This window comes from Mercurialis annua, linkage group LG3, assembly GCF_937616625.2.
Source record: "Mercurialis annua linkage group LG3, ddMerAnnu1.2, whole genome shotgun sequence".
Lineage (NCBI taxonomy): Eukaryota > Viridiplantae > Streptophyta > Magnoliopsida > Malpighiales > Euphorbiaceae > Mercurialis > Mercurialis annua.
The window spans coordinates 6,867,666-6,881,910 of record NC_065572.1 but is presented as its reverse complement, the minus strand read 5'-3'; the positions used below and the strand labels follow the sequence as shown (position 1 = coordinate 6,881,910).

Sequence of the window (14,245 nt, the reverse complement as noted above, 5' to 3'; positions counted from 1 at the left end):
TTTTCACGTTTGTTTTCTTTCGAGTTTTACCCAAAGTTTCAGTTATCCATTAATATTTAATTAGCTAAAGAAATAGTAATAATCTTTTAAAATGTAGAGAAAAAAATTGGTTCATAGCAAAACTTAATAAATTATTTAAATTCTAGAATATAAGTAATTTTTCAATGATGAAAAAATTGTCTTTTAATATATATAAAAAAAAAAGCAAAACACTGTAAGAAATATATTAAGTTCAGTTAAAATTCATTTGATCCATCTAAAATCAAGCTATTTTTAAAACACAAAACACAGAAATCTATGTAAAATAAATTTGATTCTATAATACATTCACTTATAAATATGAAAAGAATTGAACAAAAAATGGAAGGGCGAAAGACAAATATATCCCCAACGGTATTGTGCAAAGGAATTAGGAATGTTAAAGAGTGAAAGTTAGTTAGAAATGGCGGGAAGATTAAGACGGAGCGGTGATCAGCTACAGATGCACCAGATGCAGCTGGCTCATCCTAAAGGTTGGATGGATCAACATGCAGCAGCTGTAGTCATAATAACACGTGTCATCCATCCATCTCAACACTAGTCGATCCGACGGCTGACACAATTCTTGAAAAGGACTGAAGCGGATTATTAAAACTCCCCAAATAAAACAATCACAAACAACATTTCAAGAATCAAGAAAGCTTTTCCCGATTCAATAATCATTAATCAACCAAAACTTTCCTTCTTTTTCCCTGACTTCAAAAACCCACCAAACGTTGATAAAAATGCCAAACGTTGATAAAAATGGAAATCCTCCATCATTCCACTGCAGTAAGTGTGAGAAAAAGGTCTTCACGATGGACCAATTGAATAAACACCATGCTTCTGCTCACCCGCCTCAGCCTGTTAAAAAGACCACCAAAAATTAGGTTTTCTTTCTTTATGTTTTTTAGTGTTTTCATTCCTTTTTTGAGTACCTTTTGCCATTTCAAGAATTAAGAAACCACCATAACCTTCCCCCTTTAATTTTCTTTCTTCACCAAATCTTCAAGAAAATGAATATGAACGTATATCACGAGAATCAGACAGTTGAGATCTTTGAAGGGCCGCTTTTTGGGTCGTACTGGCCAGCCACGGTTCTCTCTAGAGAAAAAGGTCACCGCTTTAACGATGATGACTCGCCGCTGACTGAGGTGGTTCATGTTAGAGTTATAAGGTCGATTCCACCGGAATTTGTATGTCATCGGAACTTTGAGTTGAATGATATAGTCGACATCGGGGCTTGGCAGGCAGGGACAGTTATCTGAAATGTTGAGAATCTTGATCATCACCTTGTGAGGCTGTTTGATCAGACCGAACGGTTAGCTCCTTATATCAGGTTTCATGCCGAGCGGTTTCCTCTTCCTTGCTATGTGTTTTGGAGGTACGTACTTTATCAAATTCTTGTTTTTTCCTTTAGTTGTTTTTGGGTAATTTCTTGAAAGTTTATTGTTTCTTGAATATTTGACGTGATTATTTGTGTTTCTTGAAAATTTGAAGTGATTATTTGTTGTTCTTTAAACCAGAAATTGATTTTAGTTGTAGAATTGAGAATAAATTGAATGAGTAGGTAGATTGGTTCTTGAATAAAATGATTTTAGTTGTAGAATCGATGTTCGTACTTTCTTTAATTAATTCTTGCTTTTCTTTAGTTGTTTTTGAGTATTTTCTTGAAAATTAGAAGTGATTATTTGTGTTATTTGATCGGTTGAGGGACTGAACTTTATGCAAGACGATATATGAGTTGTAGAATTGAGAATTAATTGAATGAGTAGGTAGATTGGATCTTGAATAAAATGATTGAAGAATCAAATCGGACCGTCCGGTTTAATTGGTCGAAACAGAAACCGGCAAGCTGGTTCAACTGACCTTTAAGAACTAAAAATCCGGTCCAACCGGATGATCGGAAGAACCAGCAAGTTAAAAAATGCTGATTGCATAGGGACAGTTTCTTAGTATCGGAAAATTTTGGTATTGAGTGATTTTGCGTTGAATATTTTTTGGTATTGAGCAAATTTGCATCGAATTTTTTGATATTGCGCATAAAAGTTACTAAAAGGAAGATATTACCGTACAATTTAGGCCAATGTTTTTATAAAATTTCACTTAACCGGTTGAACCTACAATTGAAATCAGTGGCCAAAGAGATTTGTTTTTTAAAATACTGGTTCTGATGATTTGATTTGGGAAGATGAGTATATTGAATTGATTATTACTTTGTTATTTTGCAGGCCAACCAATGAATATACTCATAATCCAGTAACTGATCCTCAACCCAGCGCCACAGATTGATAATCTACCAAACCAGGGCCACTGATTGATGAAGAACATATTATGGTTGTTTGAAACTTTGCAGGTTCTGCTACTATTTTGATTAGTAGACTTAATATGAAACTATATTGTTTTGCTAAATAGTTAATTAGGAATTTGGCATGTTAAATTGTGATTAAATGCCTAAACCAAAAACATTATTCATGTTTCTACTCTGATATGTTGCTAATACTAGCTATTACTATTGTTTGAATAATGATACAAGTGGACACTGTGGACTGTATTGTGGTTTCTTAAAATTTTATGTAAAGTGATGAGATGGAGATTCTTCTAGCATTTTTAATTCGGTTTTTGATTTTCGGTTTAAATTCAGTTCATTTTTTGTTGATTTCACCTCTTGAATTAGAGAAGTAACACTGCAGTGCAACAGGCCTAGGCAATGCTCCAAGGAGCTGGTACTAATAGCCTGCTAAAGTGTGTGCATCTTCGGTTAAGGTTCAGTTAAAAAAATATTTAAAATCAATCAATATTGAAGAAAATAAAACCAAACCCGATTAAAGAGAAGTAAAATTTAATCCAGTTATCAATTTAAATTTGGTTCAATTTCGGTTTAACCGATAAAGAATAATACTTTCTAAAAGAAATTAAGTTATATTGACACAATTTGAATACATAAGAATTTAAAATTATAAATATGTAGTTTGGTTTTCAAAATCAGATACAAAATATATAAAACAAAATCAATAATTATAGTCAGGTGATGAAAATATATAAATGTATAGAAAAATAGATAAATTTATGCAGAGCCATCAAATAGAGAAAATGTAATACATTGTTTCATGTATGAGCTAGCTTAGAGTAACCAAGAGAATAACAAAATCAACCATTTCTCCACAGTTTGCCTCACAAATATGGTTTCATGAAAACCATTAATCTGTTTGTATCTATCAGAGATATTGAAAAGAAAACAATAATAATCCGACCGATCTTTTTATCTAAAGCGTGTCAAAACAAACCAAGTATAAGACCGATTTCATTTCACGAAACTCGAACAATTCTCATCACTAGCTTGCAGCAGATTCTTTAATCTCACAGGATTCATCATCACAAGCAGCAGGTCTGCAGGGAAGCACTGCACAATGTTAGCTCACTAGCTAAGATTCATGTAGCTCAGTAGACATACTGTTTTTCAAGATAACTTATACCACTTACAAATGTATTTGGAATGGCTATTACTTTAGCATCTATGGAATCGAAAACCCCAATTGCTATGTACTGACTTGAACCGGATTACTGATTTCACAGGGAGTCTTAGTAAGATGTCGAACAATAGTTCTGGCGTGAGTCCTTCTTTTCCTTTGACAAAGCTCGAAACTCCATTATCTCACTCTATCTGCCAAAAGAACTGGAATTCTATTGCTTAGAAAATTCCCCAATACGTACTCTGTACAGTTCAGGTTACAAATGAAAAGATATTTGCTCCCACTGATTAGATTTAACTGAGATTGGTAGTAGTTGACCAAAAGGAGGGTAGCACTGACATGAACACGGGAAAATGGGACATTTGAACACGAACACCCCCAAAATGGCATTATTCTAATGTTTCCTATGATAAAATTGAAGTTTCGTGACTAAAACGCCACGTGTCAGACACGTTTCCGAAACAGAAATTATTGATTGAGGTATGCTAGGATATTGGTTTGCATAAGAAAATCAAGTGCCAAATTCAATAAATTTAGGTAAAAGGCCAAATTAACAAAGATGCAGTGTAGGCATAGATATTAGATAATCTCCGATTCAACTTGCACACAGTATTACATATAAAAATACAAAATAAACTGCAAAATCTATTTCCATATTAAAACCAAAATTAAGTTAAACCTAAAACTGAATTGCATATCATATCAGTTAATTCATAACATAATAAATGAATTTAGAGTTGATAATTCAAAAAAACAGAACTCATAGGATCTAGTGCATATTAACAGAAGAAGAATAAGACTAAACTGCAATTAACTAGAGTAATAGCTATACGTACCTTGATTAAACAATACTATTTAACAATTAACATGTGAAATTATTATTAACTTACTTATCCTAATGCAACTCTAATTCCTTCCCACTTCAATTAAAACTCTTAACTTATTTCCTAATTCAATTTGAACTCTAAATTGAAATCCTATCGTGACACTGAAACTCAAACTAGCCTTAAAAAAATTTCGACAAACCAGCTGATGCTTCATAATAACAGAACTATAAATTCTTGTCTGCCTTCTATATAAATACAGAGGCTGCTATTTCATAGTAAAAGTTGTACAAATTCCTGTCCTTAAATGGTACGAAGATGCAGTAAAGTCAAGAACAAGGAAGTCTGTGATGTAGAAGAGAATTTAAGGATTCCGTTTCCTTCGCCAGCAGCAAGCCCTTGGCTCGTTTTGATCGATTACAAAAATTCAGAAAATCAAACTTTTTACAATTTAGAAACCAACGCAAATCAGGCTCGAAATATTACAGAATTGCACTATAAGTCCATCCTGGGGAGTTACTTCGGCTGGTCGCTGTTGGAAGATGACGAATATCAATATAGCTTGTGGAATCCAGTCTCCCTTGAAACCATCACGCTACCCTTTCTTCAACACGATTCAAATTTACACAAAGCCATTCTGACTTTACCGCCAACTCATCCCCAAAGCAAGCTAATTTTTATTGATGATTTGCATCTGCGCATAGTGTTCTGTGGACCTCAAGATCATAAGTGGACAACACATGATTTTGAGGTCCCATCTGAAGGTGAAGATAGTTTTGAACATATTTCTATGTGTGACGGGATATTATATGTTGCCACTTCTTATTTTGAAAAGATTTTCATGATAGAGATAAACAATATAGATGAGTTTTTTCTACAAGACTTAGAACTAAAACTACCAAAAACTCGCCAAATGTTGTATTCTCAATATTTAATGGTGGAATCATGTGGTCAACTTTTGTACGTAAATTTGTACTTTCGAGGAAAAGGTTGGACAACAATTGAAGATGTGGATGTTTTTAAATTGGATTTCTCTAAAATGGAGTGGCTAGAGGTGGAAAGTTTAGAGGATAGAGCTTTATTTTTGAGCACCAACTACTCGACGTCGTGTTCAGTAAGTGACGATCTTAAAGGAGTTGAAGCAGGATGCATTTACTACATCGTAGATGATAAGGTCTTTTGCTATAACTTGGAAAAAAAAACGTAGATCAACTTATGTGTATTGTAATGATGTAATAAAGCAAGAATCTGTACGGTATTGGATGATGCCGGAAGATTTCAAATTGGATCAGGAACGCAAAGTACTTCCCCATCATGCTAGAGTTGAACAAGAGGAGCTTAATACAGATTATGCAGAAGAAAATGTAGTCATCGAGCAAAGAGCAGAAGAAGAAGACAGAGAAAGTATAATCACTAATTTGCCATTGGAAGTGCTAACACTCGTTTGGGAACGCCTTTTCCTATTCGATTATACATGCTTTCGTCGAGTTTGCAAGAATTTTCTGTCGGTAACTCCTCCGCTCCACTGGACAGCCAATGGTATAGGTTTACAAAGCAGTCAAATGTTTTATCCATGCTTCATGTTTTTCAAAAGTGGAACTATCAACCTCATCGACATGAAGAGGACCGAAACATATTATATGGAAGATGCAATTCCAGAATCACTGTCGGATAGCACAATCGTTTTCTCCAAGGATGGATGGCTGCTTATGACGAAAGGCATACGACATGTTTTCTGCTACAATCCTTTCAAAAAGATTGTTCACCAACTTCCTGACAGAACTGTATTAGGTTTCTTGCACACCATGGGATTTTCATACCCACCAACTTCCTCCAAGTGCTCATTTGTTGGCATTACAGATCTCATGGAAGATGGCTACTCTATCTTATATTTTTGTATGGCGGATAATAGATGGAATCGCCGTCCCATAGGTACAGATTTTATTCCAAGCAACAACACTCCAGTTGTTCAAAATGACTTGTTCTATTTTTTTGATAAAAAGGGAAGATTAGGCGCATTTAGAATCAAAGAAGATAGTTGTCAGTGGAAAGTTCTTATCAAACCTCATAGCCCTTGCTTAGATTCTGAGCATAACTATCTTTTAGAATGTGATAAAGAGATTCTCTCCGTTTTTGTGGGTCAATCAGGAAGAAAAGTGCTAGTTTTTCGATTGGATCAGTGTAAGAAGACTTGGATCGAAGTTAAAAGTTTGGGACATCACATGCTGTTTGTTAATGATTCATCATGCTTCTCAATGGCGGCAAAAGTTTCAGGAATGGAGAACAAGATATACTTTCCAAGATTCGACAAACTTGACAGAATGATATTCTATTCACTTGATACAAGTAAATATCATACTTTCGACAGTGATTTATCAATGGATTATTTTTCACCCAATGTTTGGGAACAGAGTCGAAGCTGTTGGATTCAGCCTAGTTAGTAGTTTTGTTTTTTATTTTGAAAAGCAGTAGTTGTTAAATGAGTTTTTGTCACCCGATTATTTACTTTGATTTAGATAATAATGACTTTGTACTTGATTTATTTAAGCAATGCATTCAAAATATTCGTTCAACATAGCTGACTTTAAAACCAAGCAAAAATTAAATCGGTAGTATTTGAACCACCACTGATCACCAGAGAATCTCTTTGACATGATTTTAAGACTATCCCAATTCTCAGAGCTATTCTTCTGAGCTGCTTTATTACTTCAAGATCCTTCTTCTGCAGAATAAATTAGTTAACTAAATGACCTCAAAGATTATCTAATATCCATGCATATACTGCATCTTTGTTAATTTGGCCTTTTACCTAAATTTATTGAATTTCGCATTTGATTTTCTTATGCATACCAATATCCTAGCATAGCTCAATCAATAATTTCTGTTTCGGAAACGTGTCTGACACGTGGCGTTTCAGTCAGAAACTTCAATTTTATCGTAGGAAACCTTAGAATAAAGCCGTTTCGGGGTGTTCGTGTTCAAGTGTCCCATTTTCTGTGTTCGTGTCCTGCTACCATCCTTTTGGTCAACTAGTACTAGTCTCAGTTAAATCTAATTAGTGGGAGCAAATATCTGTTCATTTTGTAACCTGAACTGTACAGAGAATTCCAATTCTTTTTGCAGATCGAGTGAGACAATGGAGTTTCAAGCTTTGTCAAAGGAAAAGATGGACTCGTATTTTCCGCCAGAACTATTGTTTGACATCTTACTAAGACTCCCTGTGAAATCACTAATCCGGTTCAAGTCAGTACATAGTAATTGGCTTTATTTTCAGACATCCTTGTACAAGATAAGTATATATGGATCGTCTTGCTTATGATGCATCAAACATCACTTCTCTTACAAGTTTGATAAATCTAATTCAGGAATGACTTCTGCCAATGGAAGCCACACTGGCTCGTTAGTAACCATGACTCTAGTGAAAAGACAGTTGTTTGTTTGACTCGTGACTTTTATATGGATTTCAAATATTTTTCTCAACGCCAAGGAATATATTTCTGAGTTATCTGAAAGACATCTCGATCCTTTCAATATTATATACTGCCAACTGATATTATAACTTCGCGTAATGCCAATTTTTTTTAGAATATTCAAACATCAAGTACATTATAGGATACAACTCAAATTTTCCAATAAGTATGCTAACATGATTCCTTTGCTATTCCGGCAATAATTTTAAATTTGCGCTCTTTTTGTATGGAAAATATATGAAATGCTTGCTAATCTTAATTTATACATGTTCATCAATAGCCTAAAAACCCAAACCCAACAGAGAATACCATACAAACATTTACTTCCTCGCTCAAGTGATATGAATATAACATATGTGAAATGAAGTTGCATTTTTATACATACAAATAGATGAACCTTAAAAGAATAATGGGGTAATCCCTCCTTCCACATTTGAACTGGACATCTCGTCCAAAGTAGATGAGTATGAATGTGGAAGCTGAGTTCTTGAGGTTACGGAAAGAAATTCTCGTGCAACCTCAGCCATCAATGGTCGTTTCTCTGCATGCTTAGTGAATAGCTTTAAAATGCTTCCAATAAACTTGTGCACATCATTTTCAACTACTACACAAATTGAAAAGAAGCGCTACCAAAAACACCAATGGAACAGGACCAAGTTATTATATTGAGTACCTAATCATCTGTTCCACTCCATTGGGACAGGAATACTCAGATCTGGATTGAAAAAGAAAATCCTTCTTCTTGGTGTTACTCCATTTGTTTTATTCTGAAACTTCTCAGGCAAAATTGCACAAAAAGACTATGGATGTAATTTAAACAACCTCATTGACATGAGCAAATTAGAGCACAAGAATGGCATTATATTTGTCATGTTACCTTATAAAATTTATTGAGAACTTCATATTTTTCTGTTCTGCTGTGAATCTCAGAAATCCCATTTTACTAAGCATGTCCACCAACAACACATAGATTTGCCACTCGGATAATCTTTGGCTGCGTTGGATCTGCTTCAAGTTTCACATCATTTTTCTCCTCCTCTTGCTCCTGTTTTTCTTCTTCCTTCTCTTCAGTAGTCGAATCGGACAGCAGAACTTTCGCTGAATTAACAAACACTTGAACAACCGAGTTTGGACAGCAGAACTCATGAATCAGCTGTTTAGCATGTCTAAAAGACGGCATTAGAACTTTGTTGATGGCAGAGCAAATTCTGTTAATACAGGACTCTGTTTGAAAATCTTAGCAGTGATGATTTGACAATCTTACCTCCACATCAATCATCTTAGTGATCTCTACATGTACTCGTAGAAGCAATTCCAAACTCCATATCTCCAAAGCGTTAGGTAGAACTGCGTGGTTCTTGTAAGCAACAGTTCTGCCGTTAAACCACTGACACAGAAAGAATATCAACTCCTGCATTCAAGTCTTAAAGAACAAAACCAATAAAGATATAAATAGAGAAAGACATGTAATGAAGAACTAATGAGCGCAATTTGCGGCCAAAATGAAAGAAAAGGGCCATTCAGGGTTTTCTTTAATCAACAAACCAAATGGAATTCTCGTTACCAGCGACTAATATTGCAGAGAAGTTATAGCCTATTGGCTATGCAGCTCTTTTATGCGGACTTAAATAGAAATCCTGCATTGTTGGATACATTACTCTGTTAGAAAAGCAAAAATGTCAAAAGAAAAATCCAACTATATCATTTTATGCAGAGCAATGCATTCAAAACAATGAAAACTGATGATGTAATTTTGCATAATAAATACAAGTATGATTATTAGCGCCATAATCACTATTTTGAGGATATGTTTTAAACATAATCTGAGCCTTACAGTGGGTGCATTATATATCAAAACTAAACATTACCTTTGTTGCGAGTTTTCCGATCCCATATTCTGGGTTGACGAAATTTGGTTGGTACAACCGAGTTTTAAGGAAGATTGAAGAGGCAAATGGGGTTTTGGTGTTATTTGGATGATGAACTCGGTTCTTTTGATTTTACATGGTGCTGCATATCTGAGCTTGGATTTCATTGAAGTTGATTGTTTGTACTGTCGTGTAAGGTTTGAAGAGCAATGGAAGACGAATCTGCTGGTGAAGGCGTAACGTCTGCATAAGTTTCCAGCTTGATAATGCTGATTGATAGAGTTAATAGGTGTGGAGAGTCCACATGTTTGTTAGAACGGTGTTAAAAGTTTTGTAGAGTTCAGAATTATAGTGTAGTATAGATTTAACATGCCAAAGCCCTATTTAAGTATTTAGCAAAGCAATACAATTTCATATTAAGTCTACTAATCAAAATAGAAGCAAAGTTTGAGACTATGATAATATCAGTGGCCCTGGTTTGGTAGATTATCAATTTGCTTGATCTCTGCTGGATTGAGGAGCAATTACTGGATTATAAGTATATATTCATCGGTTGGCCTACAAAAAAAAAACAAAGTAATAATCAATTCAATACTCATCTTCCCAAATCAAATCACTCAAGAACCAGTATTTTAAAATCCCAATCTCTTTGGACACTGATTTCAGTTGTAGGTTGAACCGGTTAAGTGAAATTATATTATAAAATAATTGGCATATATTGTACGGTAATCTTCCTTTTAATAACTTTTATGCCCAATATCAAAACATTCAATGCAAAATTGCTCAATACCAAAAAGAATTCAAAGCGAAAATTGTCCGATACTAAGAAACCGTCTCAATGCAATCAGTATTTTTTAACTTTCCGGTTCTTCCGGTCCAATCCGGTTGGACCAGATTTTTAGTTCTTAAAGGTTAGTTGAACCAGCTGGCCAGTTTCTGTTTTGACCGATTAAACCGGCCGGTCCGATTTGATTCTTCAAACATTTTATTCAAGAACCAATCTACCCAATCATTCAATTAATCCTCAATTCTACAACTCAAATCATTGTTCAGTCACTCAACCGAAAGAAACACAAATAATCACTTCAAATTTTCAAGAAAGACAACCTAAACATCAAATTTTCAAGAAACACAACCTAAACATCAAATTTTCAAGAAAATACCCAAAAACAACTAAAGAAAAAGGCAAGAATTCAAAAAAATACGTACCTCCAAAACACATAACAAGAAAGAGGACCACTCGGTAGATTATCGATTTGCTTGATCTCCGCTGGGTTGAGGATCAGTTACTTGATTATGAGTGTATTCATCAGTTGGCCTGCAAAATAACAAAGTAATATCCACTTCAAATTTTCAAGAAAAACAACCTAGCTAAACATCAAATAATCACTTCAAATTTTCAAGAAATACTTAGCCGGTCCGATTTGATTCTTCAATCATTTTATTCAAGAATCAATCTACCTAATCATTCAATTAATTCTCAATTTTACCACTCAAATCATTTTCTCATTTATAGATCAGTCTTTCAACCCAAATGAACATAAATAATCACTTCAAATTTTCTAGAAACACAACCTAAACAATAATTTTTCAAGAAAATACCCAAAACAAATAAAGAAAAGCACAGACTACAGCAAGAAAAGCACAGATTTTTAGTCGGATCAGCTGGCCAGTTTCCCTTTTGACCAATTAAACCGGCCGGTCCGATTTGATTCTTCTATCATTTTATCCAAGAACCAATCTACCTACTCATTCAATTTAGTCTCAATTCTACAACTCAATTCATTTTCTCGTTTAAAGAACAAGAAATAATCACTTCAAATTTCCAAGAAACGGTACCTAAACAATAAATTTCCAAGAAACAATACCTAAACAATAAATTTTAAAGAAACTACCCAAAAACAACCAAAGAAAGCACAAACTAAAGAAAAGCAAGAAATAATTAAAGAAAGTGCGTACCTCCAGAACACATAACAAGGAAGAGGAAACCACTCGGCATGAAACCTGATATAAGGAGCCCCAACGTCGTAATTATAAGCATCAACTATATAATTAAACTCAAAGCTCCGATAACCTGCAAATTCCGGTGGAATCGGCCGTATAACCCTAACATGAACCTCCTCAGTCAGCGGCGAGTCATCATCGTTATAGCGAGTGAGGTATTGTACATTGTAGAAGCGCCGGTACGGGTGACCTTCTTCTCTTCTAAGAACCGTCCCTGACTCCCTGGCCAGTATGATCCAAAGAGCGGTCCTTGGATGAACTCAATCATTTTCTTGGAAATTTGTTGAAGAAAGAAAATTAAAAATTGAAACGGAAACTGTTAAAAAAAACAATTAAAAACCTAAAAAAACCCCTAATTTTAAGATGGTTTTTTAACTGGAGGAGCGTGAGCAGAAACTTTATGTTGAATTAATTCGTTTAAAGTATAAACTCTTATCCCACATTGACTGCATTCGATCGACGGTGGTGGAAGATCATTAGCGTCCACGTCTGCCATTTCGGTGGGTTTGGTGGAAGAGAATTAATCAAACGTTTTGCAGGTTTTTGATTCTTGAAACAGGAAAAGGTTTTCGAAATGTTGTTTGTGATTGTTTTATTTGGAATGTTTTCTTGATATTTAACAACTCGCTTCAGTCGTTTTCAAGAATTATGTCAGCCGTCGGATCGACTTGTGCTGAGATGGATGGATGGATGACATGTATTATTTTCATTGATCTAAAAAAAATGTCTTGATATTCAACAGATCCGGCGATGGATCTGTTCTTGGAACAGATCTGAAGTTATGGGTGACTCGGAGAAGATGATCGAAAAAATTTCCGGCCGTGGTCAGGTGGCGGGTTGGTCGGGTAGCGGTGATTAGGTTATTTGTGGTTGGGTTGACTGAATGGTTTGGGTTAGATAGAGTTGGGTTGAGTTATTTTATTTATTTTTTAATTAAATATGGGGGTATTTTAGGTGTTTTAATTTTTTATGAATTTCTGATGACGTGTCAGCTGACGTGGCGCCGTCAGATTTTTTTTTTTTGAAAGTCAGTTGACTACAAAAGATGGCGCCAGGGGTATTTTCGTCCAAAAGGAGTTTAGCGAGCGCCGCCACAAAGACCAGGGAGTTTACTGATCGTTTTTTTTTATCAGGGGATTTGTCGTAAGATTAAATTCAAGGGCCGTGGGTGATTATTAGCCTATAAAAATTGATTTTAAATGGATCAAATGGATTTCAATCAAATTTAGTATTTCTTATAGCGTTTTTTTTTTGACAATTTTTTTAGATCAATGAAAATTACCTACACTCAAGAATTCATGTAAAAAATTTAAGTTTTGCAAACTAATGAACCAATTATAACCAATCATTTATCAAAATAAGTGAATAACTACTATCAGCTGTAAGATAATGTTAAAACATTACTATTATTCTCTATATTTTAAAAAATTATTGCTATTTCTCTAGCTAATTAAATATTAATGGAAAACTGAGACTTCATTTAAAATATTTAAAATATTTAAGTTTTGCTAACGTTAAAATCGATTAACCATTTAAAACAGTTTGAGTTTTTGCTTTTGCGATTTTTAACCATATAACCATTAAAAAAATTAGACATAAAAAAAGATAAATTTTATAGAATAAAAGATAATTTATAACTATCAAATGCATGTGACCTTATAGATTTCTATTTCTATTAAATTAAATTTTTATTAAGAAAATAAAATCTTATATATTATATATATAATATCTAAAATCTATATCTATATCTATATCTATATCTATATCTATATCTATATTTATATCTATATTTATACTATAATATAATATAATCTTGAACTCCAAATTAATTTTGACAAGTGGATCGACTACAAATTGTCATGTGGCAATTACTCATTTAAAATTAATTTAATTTTTTAAATTATAAAATATAAAAAGTTAAAACTTGCAATAGTTAAATTGTTTCATAATTTATAAATATTAATAGTATAGAAAAACTCTTAAAATTTTATAACTTATAAACATGAAAAAAGAAACTCTTCAAATTTCATCGCCATCAAATTTATAAAATTCTATAAGTCTAAATTTAAATTAAATTAAATTAATTTTTTTTATTTTTAATATATAATAATATAAAAAAATATTTCATTTCTCATAATTTAAAAATACATCCTATTGAATATTAAATATTTTAAAATAATATTATAAGAATTAAAAATTAAATTATGAGAAGTAAAATACTTTTATTTCATTATATGCTAAAAATATAAATAATTTTAAAACTAAATTTAGTTAATTAAAATTTAAAGTTATAGAATTTTATAAATATGATGGTTATAAAATTTGAAGAGTTTCTATTTATGTTTATAAGTTACAGAATATTAAGAATTTTTAAATATTATTAACATTTATAGGTTATGAAACAAAGTGTATTAATTTTTTTTAACTTTTCATATTTTTAAAAATAAATTTTGTATAACATCTAACTTTTCATATTTTTTAATTAATTACAACTCCTTTGTCATGAAATATATAAGTGTATATATATATAAATCCATGCACACATATTTAATTATAAACAAACATGGTTTTTTAGAGTTTTGTATATC

At 33.0% G+C, this 14,245-nt stretch overlaps 2 long non-coding RNA genes across 8 annotated transcripts; one reads left to right on the top strand and one right to left on the bottom strand.

Moving 5' to 3' along the window:
- Positions 1–251: 251 nt before the first annotated feature.
- On the top strand, positions 252–2,572 carry LOC126673552 (uncharacterized). The gene is made up of 2 exons (XR_007639317.1): positions 252–1,402; positions 2,250–2,572. It is a non-coding gene; the product is annotated as an uncharacterized LOC126673552 (long non-coding RNA).
- A 5,449-nt stretch (positions 2,573–8,021) lies between these two features.
- Positions 8,022–12,407, bottom strand: LOC126673550 (uncharacterized). Of its 7 annotated transcripts, none has more exons than XR_007639316.2 (5): positions 11,613–12,407; positions 10,863–10,971; positions 9,654–10,211; positions 8,663–9,422; positions 8,022–8,558 (listed from the first exon to the last, which is right to left on the bottom strand). It is a non-coding gene; the product is annotated as an uncharacterized LOC126673550 (long non-coding RNA). The 7 variants fall into 7 exon arrangements; XR_007639314.2 differs by having other exon boundaries at positions 8,022–8,951; positions 9,050–9,422; positions 11,613–12,399; XR_007639312.2 differs by having other exon boundaries at positions 8,022–8,938; positions 9,050–9,422; positions 11,613–12,398.
- Between the last annotated feature and the right edge of the window lie 1,838 nt (positions 12,408–14,245).